General features: G+C 41.7%; 1 long non-coding RNA gene across 1 annotated transcript in view; it reads right to left on the reverse strand.

Moving 5' to 3' along the window:
* The window catches only part of LOC102153595, a 272,842-nt gene that overhangs the window by 41,024 nt on the left and 217,742 nt on the right, over nt 1-14,076 (reverse strand). The window lies entirely within an intron of this gene.

Consider the following 14,076-nt stretch of genomic DNA (forward strand, 5'->3'; position numbering starts at 1 on the left):
TCTTAATAACCAAATGGGACTATTCTAATAAAAGAAATTAAATAAACTATCATAAAAGATATCCTTAAAAGATTTCAGCATCAAATGAATGAGAGGATTCCAAAGGTTCCCATGATAGTTGTTATGACAGAGAATGAAAGTAGTTTTTATGCTTATTCCTCAGTGAATTGAGAATCCTTCACCCTACTCAAGACCCTTCCTTAACTTCTGTGTACTGAGTTCTCAATGAGGGGATGCTGGCATTGTTCTGCTTAGAGACAAAACTCAGAGCAAAAGTGGAGAAATTGCAACAGTGAAAAAAAGCTTTCTAATGACCAGAACTGCCAAACAGCACTGCCCCATGAAAGGCGAGAACACTGGGATGTCAGGATACTGAGCCAAGTTGGATGGCCAACAGTGACTGGGAAAGAATTCTTCCATTGGGTGGGAGACCAGGGTGAAAACCTCTGAAGTCCTTTCCAACTCAAAGACTATGAATTCCTCATTCCTCCTCTCTGCATAAAATACTTCAAAGCACTTTGCTTGCTCTTAGCTAACCTTGCCAACAAAAGCAAACAGTGACGTAAATGATCCAAAAACTCTCCATGATTTGACTTCTAATGTCATGCCATTTTCTTGATGCAGAATACTAGCACTCATGTTCACTTTTCCTTTCAAGTACAGTCTCAGTTACACTCAGTCTTCGATACTGAAGGCAGAGGAGGGGGGTTTGAGCTTTAGGAGGAGTCATCCTGTGATTGAAACAAGGTATAAGGGCAAAGTCACAAACTGTAACTCCCACTCAGAGCATCAGGAACTAGGCAACACTGTGGGCCAACAGCAAGAAACAGTTTCACACACCTGCTTTTCTCCTGTTAACCCTGTTAGCTTCCTTAGCTTACCCACGCAGTTGAAAATGGAAAAGGTTCTCTCTTCCTTTGTATCCTTTCTTTTAATGCAGTATGAGTAAGAGTGTGTCAGCTTTGCCTATGCTTTTATACAGCTAATTTAAAATTACAAATGAGACTGTTCCTGTCCTACAGCAGTATCAGCCAAAACAAAGAACATGTAAGTGACTGTCTTTGCATACCACCATGATTCCTGCAAGTTCCAGGCTCTTCTTACAGTGTTTTTTTTTTTTTCCTTATAAAAACTGGTTTCCTGTAGAAATGTTTTATCAACAAGCTTTTGTTTGCACAAAACCCTATAAGCATCATTCTGAGGTTTCTAGACCTTAATGCTACTTATATAATTTTAAAAATTGCTTGTTTACTCTTGTTTACAGTGTAGTCTATATTCAGTGCATACTTGAAACTACTTCTCACCCTGTCAATTTACTTCCTATCCTCTTCCTATGATAATTCACCTTGATCCCTCTCTGCATCTACCTCTATCATACCTTCATTGTCACCAAAAGCTTGTATCCCAAGCTATGTTTACATCAGGGTCCCTCAAACCTGTCACTATTGGCACCTGGACCCAATAATTCTTTATTTATTGTCAGGGCCCTTCTGTGCATTCAAGGAGGCTGAGCAGCATTGATGGCCTCGGACTACTAAATGCAGGTAGCCAGTACCATCCCCTAGTTGCAGGGAGCACTATCCCCTAGCTATACCCAACACCATCCCCTAGCTGTAGCCAGCATCATCCCCTAGCTGTAGCCAGCATCAAGCCTTAGCTGTAGCCAGCACCATCCCCTAGTTGTAGCCAGCACCATCTCCCAGCTGTTGCCAGCACCATCTCCTAGTTGTATTTCCTAATATTATCAAACAGCCCTAGGGAAGAGGGAGCAAAATCACACCATATCACAGGCTCAACTGAAACCAACTGCCACATCAACAAAGGGAAAAGGGCTCCTCAGATCCCTGCAGTGTAGTATTTAGGGAAAGCACTCACCCAGGCTGATGAGCAGAGCCTTTGCTGAGACATCAGCACGAGGATGCCCCACAGTTGTGACTGAGGATATGAACAATGATTGGAGAATGCTCACCCTCTTCCTGAAGCACTATGGTCACCCAGGCATCTGTCTAAGCAGAAAGAATTTGACATTTGAAGGTGACAAAAAAAGGAGGAGCCACCAGGGTTGACAGGAGGAGATGGAGTGTGCATGCCAGGCAAGCTGGGGGAGGAGATCTAGGAGGACTGCATAAGCCAGAAGGGATCTGTCAGGTGCAGGATATCTGGGCATGAAACAGAACTGCTTTTCTGGGAGTCAGAAAGCCTGGTTAGATAATCCAGGTTCAAGTAGGCTGGATCCACAGTCACCATGTCCAAGAATCACAGAGCATGGAACTAACACATAGAAAGCTTTGGATTACACCCAGATTCCAAAGCAAAGCTTGCTTTCCTTGGAGCCTTTTTGATGTTGTGGAATGTGGCCCAGGTCCAAAGATGAGTCAAAGATGACCTTAACAAAGGTGGTTTGTGGATGCTGAGTAGATGAGAGGGGCCTCACCTACACTCCACCTCCTTGTCTATCCCCTAAACAGTTGCCTCAAAACATGTCCTCATTCCCTCCCTCTGGAAAGTCTCTTATTTGTCCACATGTCTAGAATTTTCAGCACCTCACACTACCTATTCACCTACTGGGAAAAATTATCCTTCAACCAAGAAACTCTAGGAAACAAAGAAGTGAAAGAAACAACACTATGGAGTCAGGGAGACAAGGGCGTTCCCTCCCTTGAAGTACTTACTTACTTCTACATCCAGAAAATTTAGGATTAACTTGTTGAGTGACTTTGCTTTCACAATTAAGGCCAGTAAAACCAATTTTTCTCTCTACTTCCCTCATCAAGATAAAAGTGTACAGTGCTTTCCAGTAAAAAAGAATGAGCTAGTGATCCAGGCATCAACATGGATGGCTATCATAGATATCATGTTAAGGGAAAAAGTCAGATGGGAGTTCACACTACCTGCCTCCTCTTGCATGAATTTTCAAGGACAGGCGGCACTAATGTCTGGTGATAGAAGTTAGAGGACATACAGATTGGTGAAGACACAGAGTTTGGCATGGCAGGAAGGGGACAGTGGGTAGTGGACATGAGCTGGATTTTGATCTTGTGTTGGTTACACAGGTGCAGACAATTGTAAAACACATCAGTCTGTATGTGAGATCAGTACACTGCATCTCCTTTACTATTTAGAAGTTATCACTTAATTTAAAAAATTCAAGTTGCTTTCAAGTAATGTAAGATATGGTCAACAAAAACAACACAGGAAGTATGTTGCTTCCAAAGAACCTCTTTTCTGACCCTAGGAAAAAAGCACAATATATTTTTTCTACATGTACCAGAGAGCATTACCAATCTTCTCAAGAGAACACCCACACATATTTCCCATTCTAAGAAGGTGACATTTTGAATTGGATGAAAATATTCTTGTATCCTTGTTTGTGGATGAGAGGATGGTAAAAGTGAAAGGAGACGGAGCAAATAACTACCAGCAACATCAGTACAAACCCTCTGTGGATGGTTGCCACTTAGAAACAACATCCTGTATAATAAACATCCTAGGGGATATCACAGATCTTTGTCCCTGGGGACCAATGGATACACATCTCAAAAGGTCACCAATACATCGCTTCCATTGTGGTGCCCAGTACTTCAGATCCTGGCTTCAGCAGCTTCAACAAAGACTTGCTGTGATATGATTCACAAAGACAGCTGCATTTTACTCTCCGTGTCAGACACAGCCAAGGAGACTAATCTGCACATATGGACCTATCTTCTCAAATCCACCACCCACAATGGGAAATAAAAGGTACCTCCAGCTCATGAACGCTACAGAACAGTGGTTCAGAGTTGTTTTTTTAAGGTGAACACAGATTTGAAAAAATTGAGGGCAACGGAGTGACTATCCTAAATTCACTGTGAATCTGAAATTATGTGAAGGGGAGAGAGAGAGAGAGTCTGCTGTTACTGCCAATCTCTTGAAGCCAGCAACTAAGTGTCCCTGTGAAAGGTCACACCTGACTTTTCCATAGTATAATTGAATTAAGTATTGCACAAATGTGGACGACTTGGGTACCTCACAGATCCTGTCATCTTTTTTTAGACAGAAGGTTCCTCTCTACACTGGAAAACAACTCAGGCTCACCATCTATCAGGGTGGTGGTCCTCAAAAGTCAGCAAGCATCACCATTATCTGATAGGCTTTTTCAAATCCAGATTCCCAGGCTCTATCTTTGGTGCTTCCAATTCAGTAGCTTTGAAAGAGGGCTTAATAATTTGCATCTCTAGAAGCTCCCAGGTGATGCCAATGCTGCCCATCCTAAGAGCATACTTGGAGTATCTGGGTTAGGGCTGGTCCATCCAATCTGGATATATCTCTTTGAGAATTCATTTCAAGCAGCTAAGACACCAGGCACCTGCATTCAAAGGACCTGCACCCAGATAAAGCTATGGATACACTACCAAATGAGCTTATTTACAGTGTTTTCCTGTGTCTGTATAACTTCTAGCACTTGTCATGTTGCCACAGGAAGATGTGAGTAACTTGCTTCTGAGTAATTAGATTGGAACACTACACGAGAGCCTGAAATCTGTCTAAAGAACAGATGGCCCAGACAACTAGATTCATCTTTATGTCTACTCTTTTAGTATTCATGTTCTAGGATCTATCAATATTGTGTTTTATATATATATATTATATATATAATATATATATTAGCTGAAAATCTAGATCTAGGAATACCAATCTTTGATGTTTTGTTCCAGATAGCTTCAGGGGTAATAACGTAAATGTCTTTTCACCCTCCAAGTTGGAATGAAACATGGATTCCATGGATTAGGATGTTGTCAGAAGTAGCCAACAGACTTCTCTGCTGAGGTCCCATGGGCTATGCAGTCTCCTCCTTGAGCTGGCTGACAAAGATAAAGAGGAGCAAGCCAGAAAAGCAATAAAGTGTTCAGGACAGTATTGCTAACCATACTATATACCAGGTTGTTCAGCAGATCTCTAGAATTTAGCCATCTTGTCTAACTGAAACCTTATGCCCACTGATAAGATCCGGTAATCTCACCAATGGATTTTTACCCAGAGGAACTGAAATTGGATCTCAAGGAGATACTAGCATTCCTCTTTGCACTGCAGTGCTACCCACAATAGTCAAGATGTGGAAATGACCTAAATGCCCAACAGGTGAATAAAGAAAAGGTGCCATATTCATAGAATAGAATACTATTCAGCCTTAAAAAAGAACGAATTTCTGCCATAGGCAACAACATGGATGAATCCTAAGGACATTATGCAGAGTAAGGGAAGCCAGTCCTTAGAAGGACAAAGATTGTATTTGCTTGCTCTTAGTGAAGTGGTCTAATATGATCTAAATTCCAATGTACAGAATGAAGCAAATATGCCTCTCCTCTCTATAAAAACCATTCCTTTACCAAACCTGCTTGAGATTTATTAACCCTAACAATTCCTATGTGCTTTTCTTTGATTTTCTCCTAACTCCCATTTCTTCTGGACTTTACTCCTTGCCTTAAAAGTTCCCAGGCACAGACCCCCATTTTTCTCACTGACCTTGGCTTATTCTTCCAACACCGACTTATGAACAAGTTACAAACCCATCAGAACCACCAGGCAACACAGTCTGCCTCCTCCAGCCTTCCTATCCCTGACTAGTATGGACGGCATGCCTTGTCTGGGGTAAGTCACGGAGCCTAGTGGAAGTCTGAATGCAATTACTCCAAGTCTAAGAAAGAAAGTCCATAGTCAGAGGTGTTCTAGGCCATTCAGTTTTTTTTTTTTTTAAGATTTTATTTATTTATTCACAAGAGACACACAGAGAAAGAGAGAGAGAGAGGCAGAGACACAGGCAGACGGAGAAGCAGGGTCCATGCAGGGAGCCTGATGTGGGATCCCAGTACTCCAGAATCATGCCCTGAACCGAAGGCAGACACTCAACTGCTGAGCCACCCAGGCCAGGCATCCCTAACCCATTCACTTTTGATCAATGATAAAAGCAACAGCCAAGATCCGAAAGAGTGATGGGGGCAGCTCCAGTGGCTCAGCGGTTTAGCGCCTTCAGCCCGGGATATGATCCTGGAAACCCAGGATCAAGTCCCACGTCGGGCTCCCTGCATGGAACCTGGTTTGGTCTCTGCCTCTCTCTCTCCTCCAATAAATAAATAAAATCTTAAAAAAAAATTTTTTTTAAATTAAAGAGTGATGGGTACTGTCACCCACCCACCCACCATGCCAGCCCTGACCTGCAAAGTCATGCCTTTGGGTACTTGGAAATTAGGAGAAAAAAATTGGAGAACTACTCCTCCCAGCTAACTCTGCATCACTTCCATCTCCTAAGGCAGGGATCAGTGCTGACCCTTTCTGACTTATTATCCCTACTGGTCACCTTGAAAACGAAGGTCCCAACTCTAAGCTTTCCTAACTCTGTTATAAACTTTTAAAGCTCTAAATCTACCCCGTCTGATTCTGGATCAATAAATGTTGAATGAGGACATAAACCTCTGGGGAAGTTCATGCAACTGTAATAACAGGAGTGTAATGATTAAAGATTCATAAATAAAATCCATTTGCTACTCTCAAAAACAGTTCTTGATATCCACTAAAGCTTTCATTTGAATCATCCTAGTTGACTGTTAAATTATATCAGAAGATCAAAAATACAACACGTGTGCTTTTCATAATATTGATACATCTCTTAATCTCATTTACTAATAGGGTGCATAATCAAAGTCTGAAGACTACTGTTTTCAACTGCCCAGACCAATTTCTGCCTCTTGATTGCCCACTCCTTCTCAATTTTACATGCTAAGATTTTAATTTAATGTGAATGAATAAAATATTCTACAAGCAGAAACAAAGCTGAATGTGCTGGGATCCTCTATTTTCTCAGTTCCTTATTCCCTTGCACGGCCACCTCTTATCAACTTGGTGTGGCAGTGTGCTGCAATGTATTTGCCACTGAGACACAGTAGCTACCTCAATGGAATATTTGTGTAAATCATGTGTCACCTAGTGTTTCTTTTATTTTTCTAACAGGTAATCCTCTACGTTGCTCAGTAAAGGAAACAAGCAGGAATACAATGGTGATCAATTTTCCATAAATACTCCCAAAGATGTGTCCCAGGAATGCAAATTTCTTAGCGTGCTAAACTTCAAAAATCAGATTGCTCAACTGAGTTTACAGAAAGATGAAACTCAACATTTAACATTTTAAAATATAGGAATTAAATATTTGGTCATGACTCCTAAATTACCGACATACTTGAAAAAGCATAAGAACGGTTCCAAGAGAAGGCTAGGAGAAATGAATGCTCTCTGGGGCCAGCTGCAATAAGCACGCTCAATGCTTTTTAAAGCACCATTTCATCCTCACAAGGATGCTAGACAGTAAGCAGAGCTGGGACTCAAAGCCAGGTGTTCTGCTTTTAATCTTCCTGAAATCAAAACCACGTGCATCACCACAGAACTCACAGGCTCAGTGTCCACCCCATGAGTTTCCTTTACATGGTCAGCACCATGCAGAATTTCGACAAGTTCATACTGGTAGGCAGACAGCGGGCACCCCCCAAGTGCTTGTTCCTTGCTGGGCTCCAGAGTCCTGCTGCGTTTGAGACCCCTTGAAGGTGCCACAGTGAGAAGGGGCACAGTCTACTCAAGGGAAGAAAAGGCACAGGCCATAGGCAGGTGAAAGAACCTGCACAGGACTGGTGTATAGAACACACTCACAAATACCCACTTCTTTTAAAAGACTGCAGCAGGGAGCAGGGCGTGGCCTTTCCTGTTTGGGTCTATCTTATGCTCTTCTGAAATTCCCTATGTCCAGAATTTAACCCAAAATTGTCTTACCTTCTGCATGGAGACTTTCTGGGTAAATGGTGGTGATGCTCCCTTTACTTTCCCCCAGCATATCTCCTACTACAACTCACAAACATGCTTGTACAGAGTTTTAGAGCCACTCAAGTAGTTTCCCTAAGGAAACCATGCTCCTGGGAACATTCACATGAGTTACGTCATGTACCCAGACAACATCACGTCTTCCCATCCCCCCTCCAGCTAATTCCTGCTAGTTCATCAGGACCCCAATGAGCACCACCTCCCTCTGGGGTCCTTTTCTCAACTCAAGGCTGAACGAGCTACCTGCCCCCTTTGAATCCTTCAGCACCTTATACGTTCCTCCTGCCTCGGTTTTTTACTGCCTATTCATTTCTCTGACTCATTCACCAGATCGTGGACACTTCCAGAGCAAGGACTGGCTCTTTCTTCTCCATACCTTTGATGCTGAAAGCAATGCCTTTCCACACTAGGCACTTGATAAATATTTATTGAAGAAACAAAGAGGTTTGTCCAGATGCATCAAAACCACATAAAGTGCTTTAAAAATTTCTGTCTCTCCCAGGTGTTGCCTCTGACATAATTATAGATTGTTGTATCGCACTGAGTAACAGTCCACCAAAACACATTGACTGGATCTTTTTGATCTTCCATTATCTGTCAGTCCTTGAATTTATTTCATCATTTCTATCTCTTTCTGTTGAACTCTCTCCAAATTGTGTCTTTCAGCTACAAAAGGATCTAAAATATTAATGATATCTCTTTTAATCTCACTGATTTCTTTCTATAAGACCTGGTAGCCCTGAAGTGGATCACAAAAGCATCCCAGAGTATAAGTATTCTGGAGTTCTTTTTTGCTGACAGAATTGAAAATAGTAGTAACCCAGATTGATTAAACTCCTCAGAATTCAGGAGCATGAACAGCTTTATTTACTTCTTTTTGGTTGACAGGAGTTTGTGTTACTAATTAGGTATCATCTACATAGAATAAAATTCCATTACAGGTGGCATGTTTACAATTCCTAATGTTATGTTCATAAATATATAAATAAAAGCAATTAATTTTAACCCAGCATAGCAAATAGAGGTTCGATCAGAAATCACACACCAGGGACACCTGGGTGGCTCAGTCAGTAGAGCGTCTGCCTTTGGTTCAGGTAAGGATCTCAGGGTCCTGGGATCAAGTCCCAAGTCCCACTCAGTGGGGAACCTACTTCTACCTCTACCCTTCCCTCTGCTCATGCTCTCTCTGTCAAGTAAATGAATAAAATCTATTTTAAAAAAAATCACACACTAACAGCTGAGTTAAGAAAGAAAAACAAATCTTAATTCTTTTTCTTTTTTTTAAGAAAACACAATATTACTCCCTCAAAACTACCTTTCTTAGAAGAGCAACACATATTCTGCTTTTCTTTCCTTGATAAATGCAACATCTCGGATGGCTTTTTTTTTTTTTTTTTTTGCTGTTACTCATTATTTCCGGAGAGTTAATCACCGGCAACTTTTCTTCCTGAGTAGCAGAAATTACAAGTATATAACAACCTCAAGTACATCTGTATTTGGACAAGAAAACAACAGTTTGAACAAGAAGGACTTCTGTTTCTCACATAACAAGTCAGGAAGTGGGTGGCCAAGAGCTGGTGAATCTGCTCACTGACGCCTTCAGGGACCAGTGCTCTTTCAAGATCTGCATCACCACCCTCAACATCTTGTTCTTGGCCCATCATGGATGTGGCCTCATAGTCACTATGGTTGACACCCATCCAGGCATCCAGGCATAAAGAAAGTAAAGGACATTCTGTGGAGTCTCTATCTCTCTTTTTTTTTAATCAAGAGACCAAAAGCTTTCCAGGACCCCACCTGGGAGATACCCACTAGCATAGGCAGAACCATCATATCTCAACCCAACTTTTGATTAACCCATGGCCAGCTGATTAGTAATGTAATCTTGGGAGTGATGAATCATCATATGCAAAGGCTCTGCCCATGTTCAAAGGTAGGGAATTACACAGGGTACATAGACCAGGTACTGAGAATCTCTGGGACCATCTTAGAATTTTCCCCACCCTCTGTCCACTTTCTTCTAACAATCACAATACCCAAAGAGAAAATATAGAAGTCTGGCTCCAAGCCCTTAAGTGCTCTAGGCAGAAATTCAAAGTTACAAGTGATGCATTACAGATCCCTTCTGGTAATGTCATCTGAGTCCGTATGAATCAGCAGAAATAAGAAGATCTTGGGAGTGTGGAAGGCTCCAGTAGACTCCATCATAGGACTTTCCAAAGGCATTCCACCGGACAACCCAAAATAAAATTTAAAAATCCTCTCTAAATAAGCAAGTTTTTCCTCTCTCTGTTTATGGACACTTGTTTAAGGAAAAGCTATTGAGCCAAGAACTGGGTCACTGTGGTAGACATACCACATGCCCTCATGGAGATTACATTATAATGAGAAATCTGCCTACCACCAAGAGAAGTAAATCAATAAAGAAAACAGTAAAAAATTATAATGTGTACCATAAAAGAAACGATGTAAGAAACTACTTGCTAAGGAGGAAAATACGCTACTCTTTTCCTTGGACATGCTACTGTACACAGGTTAGCAGGCACCATGCCTTAGCCTCATTTTGCTTTTCTGAGATGTCTTCTATGGAGCTTCAGGAAACTGCTCTATTTTATGTTTAAACATGGATTCAGATCACATGGGCAGCCCCAGACTTTCATCAAGGATCCCTAACCAGGACAATCTTCCTTTAGCAGCCGGTAACATGCTTCCTTTTATCTGCAAGTACCTGGGGATACTCACTGCCCAGACACGGGTAGCCTTTTCAGCGGATATAGATGTCTACCTGTTTATGTAGCACTACCTGATGGGGGCTTCTGTGCAACTGGTTTGATAATTTCTCTGCAGAAGTTCTGATAAACCACTTACTCTTCCAAGTCTTTTGAGTTTCTGCTCTTCCTTCTTAAGTATTTCTTTCTGGGTATGGAAAACTGCATTCTTACTTGAAAGGAAGAACTCGGATTTCCCTTCTCCTCTAGAAAGACCAGTTGCATATATAGAATGCATATTTTACACCCATCTCAGTGAGAAAGTGAGCATAATGCAGCCATATACAGCAGATGTCTTCATGGTTAACATTTTCCCAGTGCAAGGTCTATTAACCTTTAGTACCCAAATTTCAGAGAATGTGCACATTTATGAAGACTCTATTTTTGTTGTGTTTTAGGTTCCCTGCTGGCATTTTCACACAGATCTTTGCTTTTTCAAGAACAGAATAGCGACATTTAATGGAAGCCGGTGGTATGTGCCTGAGGTCTCACACCCACTTCCTCGCTGGTGAAGCCTACAGCCAGTTAAGGTTCTCCTTAGAAAACACTCCCTTAACTCACCTGGATCAACTCTCCCTCCCTTCCACCCCTAAGCACCTCAGGATTCTGGCGTAGTGTGTATGTAGGGAGTGATGAAGTGGGGGAGGACACACTGCCTTAGATCAATCTATCTAGGCACCTCCCTCACAGCAAACCTCTGCTTCCTTTGCTAAGCTTTAGCAGCTACTAAAAAACCTCAGGAAGCAGGACATTCTCTGCAACACTGCAAATGGTAATACAATGAAGAAAGCTGGGCATAGCGCCTTTAAGGGGTGTTTCAAGTGGATAGTCGTATTGCAAATGATCTTAACAAAAAGAAAGAGTAACACCACTACCGCCACCCCCCACCTCCTACCTTCCCCCTACTGTGGTTGCAGAGATAGCTCTTTAATGAGCTCCAATTTTTTTTTTAAATTTATTTATTTATTCATTCAGAGAGAACGAAGAGAGAGGTAGAAACACAAGCAGGCTCCATGCAAGAAGCCCCACGTGGGACTCAATCCTGGGTCTCCAGGATCACACCCTGGGCTGCAGGCAGCCCTAAACCACTAGGCCACCGGGGCTGCCCTAATGAGCTCCAATTTTAAAGAAACGTGAAGAAAAGCTAGGAGGAGGAGTCTGGGAGCTGAACTGAGAAGAGTAAGACCACAAGGAGCTAAGTCTGTAAAATGTGCCCAAGTCCATCTAAAAAGACTTAGCTAAGTATAGGCAAGGAAAAACCAGAACCAGTAGGAACAGATGCCTTACTTGGTATAGACAGCATGACACTATCTGACAAGAGCAAAGAAGTGTTCGGTATTAAGGAGAATGTCTTAAAGCTGTTGTAGGAGTTATTCAATTGCTATGTAACAAATACACACACACTTAGGGCCTTAAAACAATATACATTAGCACAAACCATATACATTAGCAATATACATTACTTTCTGTGGGTAAGGGTCCAGGCACAGCTTCACTGCATCTAGGGCTCAGACTTGCACAAAGATGTTCAACAAAGAGTCAGTGGATTGTGAGCCTGGAGCTAGGAGGCCTCTCCCAACGTCATGTCATTTTTGATAGAATTCGGTTCCTTGCAGTTATAGGACTTAGGTCAAGGTTTTGTCACTGGCTGTCGGCCCCTGGAGTCTGCCCTCAGTCACAACCTGTGTGACCCTCGCACAAAACAGTAGTTCATTTCTTCATGGCTGCAGAAGCAGCTGTCTCCAGTCTGTTCCAATGGATCTTATATAGCATAATCACAGGGTAACATCCCATCATCTTTGCTATAAGGAAACTTAACTGCAGGAATGGAATTCATCATATTCCCAGGTCCCTCCCACACTCAAGGGCAGGAGATTATACTACCACACCTAGAAAGGAAGATATAACATAGGTAAGATGGCACCAAAATGAAGGATACTAAAAGAAACAGTCTCGTTTAAACTTAGTTCAACATTCTAGGGGCACCTGGGTGGGTCAGTAGAGTATCTGCCTTTGGCTCAGGTCATGATCCTGGGGTTCTGGGATCAAGTCCCACATCAGGCTCCCTGCAGGAATCCTGCTTCTCCCTCTGCCTATGTCTCTGCCTCTCTCTCTCTCTCTCTCTCTCTCGCAGTGTCTCTCATGAATAAATAGAATGTTGTTGTTGTTGTTTTTTAATAAACTTAGTTCAACATTCTAGACTCAGGGGACTATTCTAGGTCCATTAGATCTACTGAAAGACTGTACCAAAGAAACCAAAAGGAATCACTCTTTTTGATCCTGTAATAAAGGGTAATCTCTAAAAGTTTAGAGTTGACCAACTCTAAAAAAGGAAATCAAGCAGACTCAAAACCAAAGACTCATGAGTTAAGTATCAATTCTCTCATATCTGAAATAGATTTTGTAAGGTCCTAGGAAATGTTGTGTTGTGTTGATTCCCAAGAGTTAGTACTGACTGAACAAATCCATTCCCTTCAGTCTTACCCATTCCTTTGACAGAGCTAAGTTGGAGAAAATGTTGAAAATATGGTCTCCCACTGACTATAAGCTAGTTCACAGATGTGCTTCCAGCAGGGAAAACGAAAAATTTTATCACCTGAAATAATATACTTTATTTATTTTACTGCAATCCCCAGAAGTGGGTCAACCAAAGTGAGAAGGATGCTAACTGGTAGAATGACTTTTTGCAGTTAGACAAAGGACTCAGCACTGGCCTGCTCAATATTAATACTATTACTTTGAAGTGTTTGTGGATTGCCTACTTTGGGAGCACTGGTCCATGGTATAAATCACAGACTGGAGATTTAATATCATCCCTATAGGCTTAACCAATGGGCAATAGTTGATCCAACTGAGTTGACTCAATCAACATTGTATGCTGTCTTGCATATGTTTGATCTTTAATCCAGTAATATTTAACAGAGATCAAAGCAAACTCCTCCACACAGGTTCAAAACCTCACCTGGAGAAGTGCAATATGACTGGCTTACCATCCTCCTTGTGACAGTTCTAGTTGACTCAGTGCAAAGTATTAATAATCACCAACAGGAAGAACAGGGGGAGCACAGAGAATTACAATAGATTATTGATCCCTCAAAGAATGTTCTGTGTATTACCTGTGTCCCACAATATTAATAGAAGGTAAATGGTGGAGAAAAGTGTCCCAGTGGAAGAGACACACTATATGTCAAAGAGACACAGTCAAATACAGTTCAGCAATTTCCTTTACAATGAGCCTTCAAGATGTCAGTGTGTATTTTGAATATCTAAGAGCGGATGATAGTTTTGCAGAGAATCTCATACAACTAGATTCTGGAAAATCTCAGGGAAAAACTAAATCACCAAAGCCTCCAGCTGTCCTAATTAACATGTAATGTTTATACTTAAAAAACTCAAAGTCAAAATGTCATCTGCCCTGGATACCAGACTTCTGGACCACTGAGTTCAGATCTGGGGGGCCTGGCAG

This window comes from Canis lupus, chromosome X, assembly GCF_011100685.1.
Source record: "Canis lupus familiaris isolate Mischka breed German Shepherd chromosome X, alternate assembly UU_Cfam_GSD_1.0, whole genome shotgun sequence".
Classification (NCBI taxonomy): Eukaryota; Metazoa; Chordata; class Mammalia; order Carnivora; family Canidae; genus Canis; species Canis lupus.